Genomic DNA, 18,494 nt, shown 5'->3' with positions numbered 1-18,494 from the left:
CTAAAAATTCAAGAGTGGAGTCTTAAAATCCATGCTATATGGATTTCCAAGGGTGATAAAAATATTAATTTTTTCCATAAATTTGCATCCCAGTGGAGAAGAGAAAACATTATTTGGAGCCTAGAGGATGGTGAGGGCAGGTACATCACAACACAAAAGGATTTGCATAGGGAGGTTGTCTGCTATTGTGGTAACCTATATAGTGCCAGAGACAGTGTAGACATAAAAAAATCAGTTGAATTTCATTGAAACATATCCAAAAATGTTTAATGAAGCCGACAATGATAAAATGGGTCGGTCGATTACATGATGAATTGGTATTTGCTCTAAAGTCTTTCACTAAGGACAAGATTCATGGGCTAAATGGGTGGATTGCGGAGTTATTTATTCACTTTTTAAATAACATGGAATAGAACATGATACAGTTAGTTGAGGGGTCTTGGACAACCTGTAGGATATCACGTATTATAAGTTCCATTTCATCACATTGATTCCAAAAATCCCCATGCCAACATCGTCTAAACATTTAAGGCCAATATCACTCTGCAGTATCATAATTTCCAAATTGATATTAAAGGTTATTACTACACAGGTAAAAGATACATTGTCAAACCATATTTCTCCTGAACAATTTAGGTTTTAAAAGCATCAGATTCAAGATGTCGCAGATATTGCTTAATAATGCTTGCATTCTATTAAGGAAAAAAAAGGATGCTTTGATTATGAAAATTTATTTGTTTACGGCATTTGACTTTGTGGACTGGGGATAGTTGTGGATGGTTTTACATAATATTGGACTTTCTTTGATGGTCATAGATTGGATTATGGAATGCATCACCTTTGCAAATTTTGATGTACTAATTGATGGGGTTCCTTAGTTTTTCTTCAAGCCATCTCAGGGTTTGAGGCAGGGATGTTCATTATCACCTATGTTATTTTTATTGGTGATTGAAGGGTTGAGAAAGTTTATTACTAAAGCACACACCTATGGGTCATTCTTGGGGCTTCAGATCACTTAAAATATTTCCATTACCCACCTTATTTTTGTAGATGATGTAATCATTCTAAGAAAGGCCTCCAATGTGGAATGAAGTCATTTCCACAAGATCATCTACACTTTTGGTGATGCAACAAGTCAATTCATGAATAAAGTAAAATCTCTATCGATTGAATCAACCCTGGAGGTGCACTGTGTCTCAGAGATTGTTAGTACATTTGGTGTGGATATGATCCACTTGGATGTTGGCTTCAAATACATTGGCTTCCATATGAAACCAAATCGGCTCCTGCCACCCTGGGCCTATTGGGCCGTGGGGGTGGGCGGGGAAGAGTTACGTGAAATAATTATGGGGTTTGAGACTAATCTTTGTTGATTGACAAATTTGAACGCAAATTATCATCCTGGACTCTTAAATGGTTGGCCCTTGGGGATAGGTTGGTCCTTGTTCAATCTGTATTGTAGAGCATATATGTGCACTAGATGCATTTGCATACAATGCCTAAGAATATAATCAAAAGGATAAATTCTTATACTTCCAAGTTTTTATGGGCGGATCCATGTTTGTTCACAAGATCCATCTTATGTGACTAAAGTTTATCTATATGGGGACTATGGAGGGTGGATGGGGTATTAAGTACATCGAAAAGTTCAGATGGGCACTTATGATTAAGAGTATATGGCTCGCTATCAATGGAATTTGAATCTGCCAAGAGATTATAATGTAAAAGTACCTTTGGAATCGATTGATACTGGAGTGGATAAAGGATGGGGCTCGAGCTCCTAACACTATCTCTTATATATGGAACAATATGTTAAAAGGGAAGCATTGGTTTATTGGGAATTTAAAATGGTAAATTGGATCTGGTTCATTGGTGGAGGTTGACCTTGACCTTATTAGAGGTTTCTTTGGAAAGCACTCTTTTCTTGTCACTTTGATAAGGCACATACATAATATGAGAATTTACAACTTAAATCAAATCTAATCTCCACTTGACCACAACTGCATATTTTCTACTTGGTTTTGTTCATATGATCTAGGTTTATATGGAGACATTGAGGGTATTTGGGACATGCATGTGAGAAACCTACACAGGGCAGGTATCACTTTGATAAGAAAGGTCAATAAGTTCACTTGGGATGGAAAATATTTGCAAGGATAGATCTTGGTAGTTGATGCTTACAAGCACATCAAAATCCCACATCCACATTTTGAGGTCCATGTGTGGTTCAAAAAAATTTGGTAGTGGAACCTCCCACAAAAACTCAAATGCTTCGAGTGGCTGACTTGGCCAAACAAAACTTTAACATGGCACAATTTGTGTCGACGTGGCTTATGTGGTCTTGGAAAATGAGTTTTTTGTAAGGTGGTGGGTGAGGATGTGGTTCATCTACTCCTCAAATTCCCATTCATGATTCCCATCAAGTATGGTGTTCTGCATATCTTAAATATTTTTGTTCACTGGAATTCAACTTGAATTAAGGCATGTTTGTAGGATTGGATGTTTGGTTACAAAGAATTATGAACTCTACCCCTTTACATATTTTGGGGTATATGGATTATGAATGCTTATATATTTCAAAATTTCACTTTGAACATCAAATGCATATGTATGGGGATATGTGCCTATTTCAGAGAAATGAGGCCTGTGTTTTATAAGAGGTTAATAATAAACATCCATCACATGGATTTATGGCGCATTTTTCCTTTGGGATTTTTCGATTAGACGACGAGTAATTATGTGTGTGGTAGTGGGGCTTACATAGCTATAAATCCTAGCCAATATTATCACTTCTGCTGGGATAGTGGGACAGGTACTAATACTCGGGTGAAGATTATTGCACTTTGGGGGGTCCTTTACTGTGAAAAATGGTTATCCATCGAGTCTTTGGTATCCAGTGGTGGTCATTGAATGGATGAAGGAGAGAACAAACTTCAATCCACCCATGATTTTTAATTGGATGAGAAGAAACATGATGCTAGTGGTAATTTTCTAGAGGGTGAATGTTTCACATATATATAGAGAACAAAATGGAGTTGTGATGCAGGAGCATCTGAGCCCCCCCCCCCCCCCCCCCCCCCCCTATTAAAGAAGGAATTCAAAGCGAAGCAAGGAGGACGTGGACCATCGGAGCTGAACAGGGAAAATTCTGTTTAAAATAGAGCTATTTTGGTGGAATGGATAAAAGTCTCGAGGAGACTTATTAAATGTAATCTGCCACATATGTATGCATGTAGAGAAAATTAGGGACAGTTGAGTGATTCATGGAGAGGATTTGATCGGATCCTTTCAGTGATCCGATCCAATGTGTTTTATAAATGATGAACCTGCGTGTTCAAGGGGGGACAGAAAGCAATAGATAGAGATTGTGTAATCAATGTGTAGATTCGATGTAGTCGAGAGGGAACTTGTTTCTAAGGCTGAAATGCCTTAGGTTGTAACTAAATTATGTGTATAATATAATACCTGTGTGTTTGTGGATTTCTGCGTATCTGTGTAATTATACTTTTCGAGTGATTCTGTAAACATATGCATTGAGGACTTAAATCTCATTTGTAGATTGTTGATCGACCATCGATCACTGTAGGATCGATGGCGATCCAAAGATATCGATTTAATTGTTATATCGTGTGTTAAAGGGAGTATGGCAGAGACCCGTGTTAAAGCGCAAAATCCATCAAATGGCGGATGAAATCAAGTCAAGAGGAACAAACGGTCGAGAATACACAACGGTCGTTAGATCTCATAGATCAACAGTGAAGGCAACAAAGAATGAGAATCGTCAGATCGTTAGATCGACGGTTATCGCAAGCTTAGATGCGTGAGCGTTAGCGCGCGAGGAAAATGGTTTCGTAACAGTGGAAGTAGTTTTTGGGCGAGCGAATAGTGGTAAGCGGTATTAAATGGATTTGACTGATTCCATTCATATCACGACATGTAACAGCGAGGAGGAGAGAGGAAACTGCTTATTGGGCGGTTAATCCTCGCACTACTTGTCCACCCGATATCTATTATAGCGGTCAGATCCATTGGGTGCAGATCGACAGTAGAGGATAGACACGCAAGTTTGAATATTCAGAGTGAATATTGACCGTTAGATCGGGGAAAGTAATGCACGGCCGAGATCAGTTTGATCGGCGATCGATGAAGGAATGGCTTAGCGCTGTGGAAGGGCTGGAAGGTGCGGACCTGCCAAAATTATGAATGAAGGTGTATAATTTTTGAGATCCAACTAAAGTTTTTGGGTCGGGTATTTTCCTGTATTTCCTGTGTATTCTGATAATTGTATTGCTCCGGATTTTTAAAGGAAAACCCGATAAAGTGTTGTGGTCCGGTTTAAAGGCTTAAGGCCTTATTAAACGCTTCCGATAATGAAATGGGCTCAAAACCCATAGGTCCCATGATAAATTATTTATAAAGAAATGGGAATTAGCCTTACCCCAAAATCTCCTTTCATCATTTGGTATCAGAGCAGGGAAATATTTAAGGGAAAGGATTTCCTGCGAGAAGGAGAAAAGTGCAAACAGAAGGAGAAGAGGTACAATTGTTGAGGTATAGAAGTATGGTGAGTTTATGGTCTTTACTGTCGTGGAGATAGTGGCAGTGTAAGGTGACAAGACTTGCAGCAGCCTAGAGAAAGGAGTGCTCAATTGGTTCTAGAGAAGAGAACCAGAAGGATGCCAAAAGACTGAGTGAGGAGAGCTTGGTGAGGTATCATGTAGCAGAGGAAGACTGTTACTACAGAGGTTGGTTGCAGCTCACAGAAGATCATGAAGGCAGTTCCACTGAGAAATGGTTAGAATTGCTAAGAATGAGGAGAAGCATATGACCAGGAGGTCATAAATATTTGTGCCTCGGAGTCCGATGCAGGAGCATCTGATTGCCCCTTTATTAAAGAAGGAATTCAAAGCAAAGAAAGGAGGACGTGGACCATCGGAGCTGAACAGGGGAAATTCTGTTTAAAATAGAGCTAGTTTGGTGGAATGGATAAAAGTCTTAAGGATACTTATTAAATGTAATCTGCCACACATGTATGCATCTAGAGAAAATTAAGGACAGTTGAGTGATTCATGGAGAGGATTTGATCGGATCCTTTCAATGATCTGATCTAATGTGTTTTATAAATGATGAACCTACATTTTCAAGGGGGGACATAAATCAATAGATAGAGATTGTGTAATTAGTGTGTAGATTCGATGTAGTCGAGAGGGAACTTGTTTCTAAGGCTGAAATGCCTTAGATTGTAACTACATTCTATATATAATATAATACCCATGTGTTTATGGATTTCTCCGTATCTGTGTAATTATAATTTTCGAGTGATTCAGTAAACATATGCATTGAGGACTTAAATCCCATTTGTAGATTGTTGATCGACCATAGATCACTGTAGGATCGATGGTGATCCAAAGATATTGATTTAACTATTATATCGTGTGTTAAAGGGAGTATGGAAGAGACCTGTGTTAAAGCGCAGAATCCATCAAATGGCGGATGAAATCAAGTCAAGAGGAACAAACGGTCGAGAATACACAATGGCCGTTAGATCTCATAGATCAACGACAGAGGCGACAAAGAATGAGAACCGTCGGATCATTAGATCGATGGTTATCGCAAGCTTAGATGCGTGGAAGTTAGCGTGCAAGGAAAATGGTTTTGTAACAGTGGAAGTAGTTTTTGGGCGAGCGAACAGTGGTAAGCGGTATTGAAGGGATTAGACCGATTCCATTCATATCACGACACGTAGCAGCGAGGAGGAGAGAGGAAACTGCTTATCGGGTGGTTAATCCTCGTGCTACTTGTCCACCCAATATCTATTACAGCCGTCGGATCCATTGGGTGCAGATCGACGGTAGAGGATAGACGCGCAAGTTTGAATATTCGGAGTGAATATTGATCATTAGATCGAGGAAAGTAATGCACAATCGAGATCAAGTTGATCGACGATCGGCGAAGGAACAACGTAGCGCTGTGGAAGGGCTGAAAGGTGTGGACCCACCGAAATTATGAATGCAGGTGTAAAATTTTTGAGATCCGACTAAAGTGTTTGGGTCAGGTATTTCCCTGTATTTTCTGTGTATTCCGATAATTTTATTGTTCCATATTTTTAAAGGAAAACCCGATAAAGTGTTGTGGTCTAGTTTAAAGGCTTAAGGCCTTATGAAACACTTCTGATAATGAAATGGGCTGAAAACCCATAGGTCCAAGGATCGATTATTTATAAAGAAAGCAGAAATGGATATACCCCTATTTCTCCTTTCATCAAGTTGCAAATTCTCTTTCAAAAGTGGGTCATAGATATCATCCCCGAGAGATTATATATTTTGTATTCCATAATGACAATTTACATCATAGGGAGAATATATACTCATAAGCTTTCTCACATTGAGTCTGATTTAGTGCTTGTCATATACTTCACTTTGGGACTTGTTACAATGATACAATGAAGACTATGTATGTTTTGACATATTTGACTCATTTTAGATTTTGTATTATATAACGTGTGATAATTGTTGGACATTCTAGTCTTAACTAAACGTTAATAAGTTGTATAAATGTCATATTTTTGTCATGTACTACTTATTTACATGTTGGTGGCCATCAACAATGGTGAACATGTATGAATTGTTTTATGTAAACAACTTGGTTATCTAATATAATAGATTATTGTTTTATCTTTTCTTGAAAAAAAAACAAACAAAAACAAAAACAACAACAAAAAAACTTGTTTCAAAGGCATTGAAATATTATATTTAAAATGATTTTGTGATAATATTATTATTTTTATAAAAATGGAAAGGAAGTTCTTTATATACATAGCTTTATTTTGGATGGTTGTGAGGAATGATTATTTGCCCAAATTCAACCACAAGTGACATGAACAAATAAATTAAGACATAAAATAAATAAAAATTGTAAAAATAATTCATTTTAAATTTAGATTTATCAAGCACCACCGAATGTTATCAAATTTTCAAGGCGTAATTTTTTATCATTTTTTTTGTTTTTTTGTCAAGTGATCTGTGTTTATCCAAGCTTGACCTCTGGCTTGAGAAATCGCGACCTATAGGCATTTAAGCCATTAAAATCACCTGGGATTGCACCCATCCTAGGCCACACCAGCCCTAAGCTGATTGGATTTTAGTGTGTCTCCTCCCCCTAGCATTGGTGCAACAACCTCTGTGAGGTTTGATCCTGGGTCGCCTTGTTAACGAGGCCCATCCTCAATTGGTTGTGCTAGTGGAACTTGATGTAATTTTTTATCGTTTAATTCAATCATATATATTAATTATTTCATATTAAATAATAAAAAATTTACACCTTAAGAAAATTAATCCCTCTAAATACCATATAAATTGGGGTTTAAAATGAATTTAGGTTAGTTTATTTTTTAAATTGAATTCATGTAGATATGTATATAAGTAGGTATTTATTTATTCTTTTCATAACCACATTTAGATAAGTAGTTATTTATTTATTTTTGTCAAATAATGTGGTTTTTTTTGGGCAAAAAAAAACATTATATTAACACAAGAAGCTTACATAGAGTACAATCAGATGAGCATGGAGAAGCATTTCCTAGAGGCATCAGAGAAGGCTAGAGAGGGATAAGCATCTGCTCCAAAATGGAGAAGCCAGATGAGTAGCCCATAAGAGTATCAGCCAAGTTGAGGGGGAGGACATGAGTTAAGGAGAATTGATAACATGGGAGGAAGCATTGATGTGAAGGAATGTTAGGTGAAGTGGTAGATTACTCCATGCACTGGCAGGTGGATCGACTTTTATAGACACCCGAATCTGGGATGTTGTCACATAATGTTACATAGCAACATCTTCCCCATATTGAATTATAAAGCACTTTTCTACTCTAAATGTAATTAATTACCAACATAGTTCCATTTTAACTCTAGATCTACTAAGAGTCGAAAGGGATCAAATATCTCAAGATGCAAACCTATTTTTGAGTATTAAACTTGAGGAAATATTTGCACCTATAGAGATTTGATTCCTCTTGACACTTGGTAGATTTGGAGTTAAGATGAATCTATGATGATTTTGAAAAACACACTAATAAAATGTTTTAACTACAAGAAAATTGTAATTTCATTTGTCTTGTATAATATATAGAATCATTTTGTTATTAATATTTTTTTTTAAATGTGACAAATCTCCCTCCATGTATGTATACATTGAATTATTTTTGTTATTAATACTTTTAAAAATTTTACATGTCAATTCCATATTAAACATTGAAGAAATTACAAATCTCTAACATACCTTGAATTCAAAAGAATTTATTAATGGAATAGGCACACACATAAACACTCCCTGTCCCTTTTAAACATTAACATGAACTCCGTAAGAATATAATAAATTAGACATCTCTGCCATAATGGAAAGTGGAAATATAAGAAAAAAAGTGATTTAAAAAAAGTTGATAAAAAGCAAGCCTAGATCCATCTTAAATTTGGATCTACTAAGCGTTGAGAGGGATCAAATCTCTTGAGGTGCAAAACTCTTTTAGAGTGAAAATAGATTTGATCCCACTTGGTGCTTGGTAGATTCATAGTCAAGATGGATTCCGGTTGGTCTTTCCCCCTTTAAATAGGCTATATTCCACATGAATACTATGGGTGAATATTATGGGTCAATACATCGTTATTGTCAAGTTAGCAAAATTATAGTGATTTAGGAATGCTTCTCTCCCTTCTTTTTTATCATAGAAATAAAATATTAAAGAGGCTCAATTAATCTCTTACTTTCTTAAGATCTAATAGACTACATATTGGTCTTAGTGGACATTAATCATAATCATCATCATCATCATCATAATTTTTATTTTTATCATTTTATTATTTTTATTTACATAATAGGACCAGATATGACATTACAACATCTCTTCCATACTGAGTTGGAGAGCGCCTATCAGCGCAATTATGTTATTTATAACTGATATAATTGATAGTATTTTTTTGTTTATTAATATGTTTTTGTTTTAAATGTTACATGTTCACTTAACATAAAATGGATTGCATATCATGCAGTATCAGTAATATTATTTTTACATAACATTTTTTAACTCCATATGAAATAGTGAAGGAATTACATATCTCCTTCATACTAAAAAGTAAACTTATATATATATATATATATATATATAGATTCACTTTCATTTACTTTATCTTTTTATATAAAGTTTGATGTAAAATTAACGTAGAAATTGCCAAGTATTTTATTCATGGTCAACATTGATTTTTTGGTTATTAGTAATTTTTAAATTTGTCAATGTAAGTATTGTTTTACTATTTTAAATATAACATTATATGACAACATCTCCCTAATAGTAGATTGTAGAGCTAATCATTTGTATCCATTATCAACTAGTAAAAAACAATAATTTTTAATTTCAATAATAACTTACTAGCATAAATGAGTCTTCATCAATTTTTTAAATTATAAATTAAGTAAACAATTTTTTCCTATTTCCAAGACCAACTTGTAATTAAAAGTAAATATTTGTTGTTATAATTTTTATTGTCATGCAATAAAATTAACAATCCTTTATATTTTTAATTCTAAGTCAAAAACATAAATATAAATTTACTTTAAAGTGTATTTGTAATGGCCCTAGGTTAAATTTCCATGTAAATAAATAATGTGTAAACATTATAAAGGAAAAAATCAAACCAAGGTCATGGGACACATATTCTAAGTTGAATGAGGGGAAAAACATTACATTGGGATCCACTTGTGATTAATTATTTATTGGCTATGGAAATTGGCATTGGCAAGAGGCAAAATGCAATAAATGACAAATTATTTATTACAGGCTAGCAAGGACATGTGGCAAAGTGCAAAAGAAATAAAGGAAAATGAAAGAAATTCCACTTCAGCAAGTGGGGAAGAGGAAGAGACAAGAAAAGGATAAAAATAGTAAAAGAATATGCATGCAAGGGAAAATGAAGAAAAAGGGAAAAAGAAAAGAAAAGAAATGGGAGAGAGAACATTCTAGCACACTTTTTGGGGAAAAGAGAAAGGAAAGCAAGGAAAATCAAGAAAGACAAGCAAGGAGGACAAGAGGAATTTGAGTTGCAACCAAGAAGAAGGATTGAACAACAGCTAGCAAAGGGTAGAAAAGAACATAGTAATCAACAGGAGGATTTTTGCAGGTAACAACATGCATGTTTGATTTATCTTGTTGGGCTTTGAATGCATGGTTCATGCATTTGTTTGTGGGTCATTTTTGTTGTCATTGGCATGGGATTTTCCTGGATTGGCGGTCATGTATAGCCTTGCCTTATGTCATGTCCTAGATAGTCATGATGTACTGAGTTTCGTGTTTTGGTTGAGCTTTGGATGCCAATATATTTTGGATCCTAGTTGAGGTGGTCTCAAAAAAATTCACAAGGGTTGAGGGTGGAGATGATTTTCTCCAGAAACTCTTGACAGGTGGGTGGAGACAGGAAAATTCCTCTGGGTATGGTGAAGAAATTCTGAGGCATCCTATCTTGTATTGATTTTGGTGATTTTTGGACCTGGTATTAGGTGAAATCATTATGACTTGAGGGTGGAGGTGGTTTCCTCTGGATTCCCTGTTTGATTATGTTTTAGTTTATCCCATGTAATCCCAAATTTAGGCTTAGAATATGGCATAGGGGTGATTGGGTTGGAAGAAAGATTTGGTTCACCCAATTTATGGTCGGGTGGTATGTGGAAGTCCCTGACTTGGTTGGCACTATGCATATGTTATTATGTGTTATTATTTAATGAGATCAATGAGCATAAGTTTTGGTTTAATGTGTGGATTATGTGACTGGTTTTTCATGGTTCCATTATTGTTTAAGTGCATGTTACATGAAGTGCTCTTGTTATTGATCTTGTTCATGGTTTTGACAGGTTCATGGATATTTTATATGGATGCATGAGCTAATTTGTGTATTGCAACTAGTATGAGATGGCATCAAGATGTCTTGATGAATTTATCATAAAACTAATGAAAATGGTGAACAAACTATGCATCCATGACTTACATGTACCATGTTCACAATATTTTAGGAATTATGATATGAGGAAGATGATCTTCCTAGAATGCATCTTAAACAGGTCATGTTGTCATTTTTGTTATAACTTTTCTTTTGGGAAGTTTCAAGAGCCGAATTTTTTTCCAAATTAAGGGTAAATCATGTTTATAATGTGGTACAAATTTCATATATTGGGTCACAGTATTTTAGGAGATATGATCAGAGGAAGTCAAGCCTTTTGAATCCTCCTAAAATCAGGCCTCAAACAGGTCATGTTGGAACTTCTATTATAGCTCTTATTCTAGGAAGCATAAAGAATTAAAAAAAATTCCATAGTAAGGGGAAACCCCATTGATATTGTGGTAAAAATTTCAGAAGTTGGGTCGCTACATTTTAGGAGATATGACTAGTGAAAGTTGAACTTCTTGAATGCTCCTAGAATTGTGCACCAAATAGAGTTGTGTTGGTATTTTTGTTATAACTTTTCATGTATGAGGTTCCAGAAGTTGAAACTTGAACCATAGTGAGGGAAACTCCCACTAATCATCTCGTTTGATTACCATAACTTATGCTGCTACAATTTAGGATATGGGAATTAAATCATTCTCTATATTAGTTTGCATGCAAAGTGTTTGATGAAATGCTTAAATGGTTCAATGATTCATTGCATACAAATTGTTTAATGAAATTCCCCAATGAGTATGTTGTTTTGTGGATGGATAGTATTGTTAATATTGTTGTAGATGATCTTTTCCTATATGCATGCAAGGAATTTGAAAATTTTCATGTAAAAATATGGCAAAGTGGCATTTATGTGGCATGTTTACAGTTAGTATGTTACAAGCAAAATAAGTGCAATGTTTCTTATTTAATCTCATACAAAATGTTTGACAAAAGTTATACAAGAGAAATTATACTCAAGTATTTGAATACAAAAATATTTGAAGAAAGGTTTACTTGCAAAGTGCTTTACAAAATGTATGAGAAATGAAAATCAAGTTTTGGCAAGTTAGATCCCATTTCCGTAACTGCATCTTGGAAGTTGGGTCATGCATAGTAACTCTCAGCTCATGTTTACCTTGGTAAGTATGTTAAAATGGGTAAATGTGGGGTGCGGTGTTATAGTATTTGTATTTTTTTTCAATATATAATTATTTAACACTCACTAACAACATATCCCCCATACTACATTATAAAGTGCCCCTCTACACAATGAATTTTTTTTTATCTTTTCTATCATCCTTTAAAAGTTTTAAAAGTATCTTGAAATCTAAATCCTAATCTAATCCCAATAACCTCATAAGAAGATGAAAAAAATAATATTACACCACTCCAATATTAATTTCAATGGCAAGTTAATGCCACCATCACACCACTTTTAATGATGTTTTCTTGAAAAGTACTATTGATAAATGGGATGGAGGTGATATCAATATTATTTGCGTATAGCATCCATCCATGTTAGCACTCCTCTAGAGATCTCTAATTAGGCGAGGGTAAAATAATTCAACTTTAAAAATGAATATATTAATGGTGATCCTGAAATTTCCCCAATCCCCTAAAAAATGATATGGAAAGTGTTGGGACAAGTAAGACCTTTTTTTATATTAACTTGGTTGAATTTAAACGTATAATAACAATTTTTACATTAACAATGAGAAGTTACTTTTATATAGGAAAATGGGGATGTAAAAGACTAAAGCTATGGAGTTATAGATGGTTGTCTAGAGCAGGTAGATTAGTTCTTGTAAAGTTTTTCATCGAAGCAATCCCAGTTATTGAATGTTGTTATCTTGGATCCCGAAGGGGGTCCTAAATTCAGTTCAAAAGATTTTCTCCAGGTTTTTATGAGCAATCTCAAAAGAAGAACGTGTGCTTTAGTGGGTGAGATGGGAGAAAATTGTGGTCCCTAAGGCATTGAGGGGTTGGGGAGTAAAGAATATCCTCCTCTTTTCAAAATCTCTGGTAGAAAAAGTGGGATGGAGACTTTTGCCATCACGCAAGGATGGAGAGTTGATAATAGGTAGAGAGGTTTCCATTTATAGTGAACCTTAGTTCCTTATTGAGAGTGGGTTGGAGCCTACTTACAGGGAGTTGTTGCTTCCATCTTAGTGGGTATTTGAAGAAAGCTTGGGGATTGGTGCCTCCTGCAACTAGTAAGTTGGTGCTTCTGGTAAGTTGATCCGGTGTCTACAAAAGAAGGGAGTTGGTGCTTTCTGCTAGTGGGTGATAGCAAACAATCAGATGGATTTGGTGCTTCATGTGAGTGGTGGCTCACAAACACATTGATGTAATAGAGTAGGAGCTCTTATTTACACTTAAATAAGAAATAATCTTTGGTGGTTTTTCTCTAGGAAGGGTTCCACGTTAAACTTATGTGTCTCATGTGTATGTTGTTCATGATGTGTGTGCTTATGTTGATTCATATGGATGCTAGTATGATTTGTTAATGGTTGCTCAGATAATGGATGCCAAGTTTGAATTTCAGTTTGGAAATTAGCATAAAATTTTAAATTAGCCTTAATATTTATTCACCTCCCTTCCCCCTCTCAATACTAAAAAATATTTCCAACAATTCATATAAAAGCCATGGTTCCTTCAAGAACAACTTAACTGCTTGAAGGTAGATCAAAAGGAATTAATGGCTAATCAATCTTGGCATATACCATAAGAAGTCCCATTTTTTAATGGAGCAAAGTATGTACTCTGGAAGGTTAGAATGGAAGCTTATTTAATGGCTTTGGATATTGATGTATGGTTCTCCATATTGAATGGAGAAAAGACTAAGCAGAATGCAGAAGACATGGAGAATATCATGAAAGGGCTATCAAAACCATATGTTGATCAAGTGAGTCATTATGAGTCAACAAAGGAAATGTTGGACAACTTGTAATTTCTGTATGGAGAAAATAGCAATGTGGCTAAAGAGAAGGGCAAAGAACCTTGTTGCTAAAGTAGTGAACCAAAATGTTATCACCCTAAAATCTTTGTCTCTAAGCTTTGGAAAGTTGCCTTGTTTTTAGTCATAGTCTTATAAGTTTTGAGTCATCTCATCACAATTAGTGTCATTCTCATTTACAAACCCTTCTTCTAGTCATGGTGTTAGAGGGTATCTAGGTCATTTCATGCTTTAAGGGTTAGGTCATAAGGTTAGAAGTCTTTTAAGGTCATATCTCTTTTCCAAATAATGTTTGACAACATCATGTCCTAGAAGCCTCACAAGGTGTTTAGAAGTCATATCTCACATCATTTTGGAGAAATTTTGAAACTAGCTACGAAATCACTGAACTAGGAGTTTTCGTAGTGTGCTACGAAACCCCTGAAAAAGCTTGTTTCAACATAAAAAACTCTGCTTTCTGCGTTTACTAGTCAACTTCCAGAAGGGGTCCTGAGCAGTTGAGAACTCAATTTTGAAAACTGAAAGAGGATTTTCTTCCTAACATACCAAAATACAAAAACCTCTTTCAGTTTCTTCAAATTCGTTCTGAGGTGGGAGGAATTTATGGTTAAACTTGCGCTACGAAACTGCTGAAAGTCAAGCTTTGTCTTCTGGTTTTAGTAGTATTTTTCAAGATCAGTTTCTGGTCACAGGAAAAAGTATTTTGGAATTATGAAGGAGGTTTCTCTTCATAAACTCTCCAGATACAATAACCTATCTCACTTTCTTCATAAGTGTTTTCAGTTGGGAGATAATAAGCTTTCTTTGAAACCAAAATTTCAGAGAACGGATTTTTCCTGTTTGACACGTGTTTTTCAAGGATAGATTCTGGACAGCTGGAGAAGTGTTTTAAAAAACCAAGAGAGTTTTTTGTTCTAGACAGCATGGACTAAAAAAACCTCCTTCATTTTCGAAAAATGTGTCATGGATGAGGAGATAAAGGCTCTGTCCCACGTACCATTTTCAGGGTTCTTAAACGTAAAAACAGGGAAACATGTTCCCTAATTTCTAGGATTTGTCTTCAGCAGTTAGATGACCACGTGGGAGGCTTCATCAAATTCGACTTCTTTAGGTTGCAAGTTGTAAAAAATGCTTTAAATTCTTAGATAAGGTTGTTGTATTAGGTCTCTAGGACTGCTAGTTAGGTGTCATTTGCATTTAATAGTTAGTTTTAAGTATCAATAGGTGTCATAGTAGGATGAATTCGAATTCCCCTCATGCTGGAGGAGGAATCTCAGTTATGTAAAGGGCTTTATATATAGAAGAAGATCTAATGTACAAAGGGTTGGAAATTTTCAGAGAAAGACTCATATTGTGCCATTATAGAAGATTATGTTTTTATGAATGCAGACTTTGGCTTTACTTCTCGGGATTCAGAAGGAGTTCAATGGTGGCTTGTTTATGTTTGTACTTATTTCCTTATGTGCAGTAGCATGAATGTATGATACTTAGAACTCATTGACATGCTCTAACTTCCATCATACAATTATGGACTGTGTTTTCCTACATGTCTCTATGTGTTAACTTATATATTGAACTGTTGATGCCCTGACTTCCATGTTTAGCTGATACTACTATCATACTAAGCTTTTCTGACTCCATAAGCCCAATGGATACTTTCTGATGGTGTTTCAACCTCTTATGTTTGTTCATTTGTTTCATAGAGTTAGCCATCTTATTCATTATCCAAATCTTTAATCTTTTGAGAGAGCCCTCTCAGGTTGAGGAGGCTAAGCCTTAGCCTAAACTAAGTTTGAAATAGTTACTTAAAGCCTACCTGATCAGCAGCCTATCAGGGGTGGGTTTTGTGATAACACAAAACATGTAGTTGTTGGTGATAAGAATAAAGGGAAGAAGAATAAGAAGGCATCTCAAAGGAAAGATGCTCAAAAGATTGAAGATATTTCTTCCAGTGAGAAAATTGTTGAGCTTCACTCTAAGGATGGTGAAGAAGAAGACCTGGATGAGAAGCCATGTTGCTTAGGAGGTATGTTATTTATCTGTAATAAATTTAAAAGGATAGGTCATTTATCTCCTAAATGTTCATGTGAAGGTTCTGAAGATAGAAATGCATCTTGTAGTGATGTAGATAGACCTACTTTAGTAATGATATAAAATGAGGGATCCTGAGAGGAAGAAGAGGTATCCTAGGTGTGCTCATCCATAGGAGAAAATATGAGTACCCCTAGCAGTGATGAAGATGGAATACTCCTCAAACTTGTGAAAGATTCCATGGACACAAAAAAATTTAGATCTTTTTGGTAGTTCAACTAGCACCTATGATAGTGAAGAAAAAGATCTATATTAGGAGGAAATTAATCTCTACTATAAAAGCGATCAAGGAGATATCAGAAGCAAATCTCAAGAAAAAGGAGCAGTTACATGAGTATGAGCTTGAGAATGCGAAATTGAGCAAAACAATTGTAGATTTAAATGTTCAACAAGAAGAGGCTAGCAAGTTGAATGGCATGTTGACCAATTAGCTAAATGATAGAGAAGATCACTATAAGAGGCTACAAGATGAAGTAATCTTATTGAGATATGACATAGAAAGGGTAAGAAAAGAATTATATCAACATTGGAAGCTTGAGGAGAGCAAAAAGGCCTTGGATGAGATGCTTGTTAAGGATATATCCTCTCTCATCAAGATTGGTTGTGGTTCCAACAACAACAAGGGAAAATAAGTTTTGTGGACAACAACAACAACGAGGAGAGTAGCATAACAATGCCAAGTAGCAACAAGAAAGAGTGCAAGGAAGCAATGCAAACTGTCATGGAAGGTACATGAAGAACCGACAGAGGTCCTTTCCCCCTTAAGGACAAATCCATCAAAGAAAAGGTATCTTCAGTCCTCAAAATCCTTTTCATGGTTATTGTTTTTCTTGCAATAATTTTGGACATAAAGCCATATATTGTATATGGCATGCAAGAAAACAAGGTGTGTTAGGTAGAAGCAACCCAAGAATGCATAAAGTGGCCAAGAGAAGGCATGTTGGCAACAGTAGAGGCCTTGACAAGAATGCCGACAAATATGGCGATTCCTATGCTTCATTATTAAACCATGTTGAATGATACAATTGTGGAAATATTGGGCACAATATAACAAGTTGTAGCTATGAGAATAAATGGCATGCTTCTCAGCATATGCATGCAAATGTAGCAGCTCAGGCTTTGAAGACAAAAAGGAACAATAGAGCATAGAAATAAAAAATTGTCTTCAGCACTCTTTGTCAATGGAGCAAGCTGAAAAGAGGAGAAATAAATAAGAAGGAAATCAAGAAGAATGATCCCCTTACCCTTGTAACATACCCTCGTGTAAAGAAAAAAAGGTCGCAAGAAGATATGGGGGGAGAAAGAGGAGGTAAAGGAGAGACGCTCTCTAGCCATGCACAACCAAGAAAAGGCCCAAATGTGGGAAAATAAGAGGTAGGAAAGAAATGTTGTTGTTAGGACTCAACTATTGAAGGTTTGGAAGAATAAGGAGGATAATCTACTCGAGGGGAGTAGATCCTTTGTTTCTTTTCATTGAAGGAAGAGAATGGCCTCAAAGTGAGGCCAAATAAGTCAAATACAAGAAGATAGAAGTAATAAACAGAGAGCTGCATCTGAATGGTTAGAGGTATGATCGAGACCCATGTTAATTATGATAAGAAACTTGCTTATTTCAAACATATCAACATTGCAAGAGACAGGAAAGAGCAACCATCATGGTTGTGGGGGGAGTACATAACAATACTCTATGTTGTGGAAGAAGAGGTGTTGCAGCATAAGTGTGGAATGAAAAGAGGCCCATAGTTAAGTTAGGTCCATAGGATCAATCCCCATGCAGAAGTAGGGAATTATGTAGGAGACCAGAGAGCATTGAATCAGGGGGGGCTGCTTTGGTAAGCAGTAACAGACAACAATTTTCAACCCCAGGAAGAAAGATTGCTTAGCAAATGAAAGATTTGCATCTTGGATTAAATAATTATATCTCATTATGAGTTTGATTATGCCTAGCAACCTTGTGTTCATGAAACAAAATTGGTATAAGATTTGCATGTCCCTTAGTTGTCATTTGGTATCGTTATGCCAATCGATAGTCTTGGGTTCAGGTGAAGAAACCTTTTGTGCAAGTGGGCATTTCGTTTTGAGAAGGAGCTATAATAGTTTTCCTGGTACATTGTCCAATTTGTATCAACTTTTTGTGCAATTGATGTCATTTAAGCAACAATCCCTTTGGAGAGATATGATCTTAGGGAAGACAAATGTTGACAGTTAAGATGCTCAAGAGAAGTGAGCATAGACTTAGCAACAAAAGTAGCAGTGAAAGGATAAGCCTCAATGCATCACTAATGACTAGTATTTATAGGCATAATAAAACCATGAGCAATTTTAATTGGTATCAGTTTTTTTTTAACTGGTACAAAAGATGCATTGGCCAAGAGAGTGTTCATCCAACAGTCTAAGGCATTCAAAATTGAGAAATTCAAAGTAGAGGCAATATATGTTCAGGGGGAGAATATGACATATGTCAAGTTTATATATCAACAACA

The sequence above is a fragment of the Pinus tabuliformis genome, chromosome 1_1 (assembly GCF_031772625.1).
Source record: "Pinus tabuliformis cultivar Carrire ecotype Pingquan chromosome 1_1, CPIR1, whole genome shotgun sequence".
NCBI classification, from domain to species: domain Eukaryota; kingdom Viridiplantae; phylum Streptophyta; class Pinopsida; order Pinales; family Pinaceae; genus Pinus; species Pinus tabuliformis.
This window is presented reverse-complemented; position numbering follows the sequence as displayed.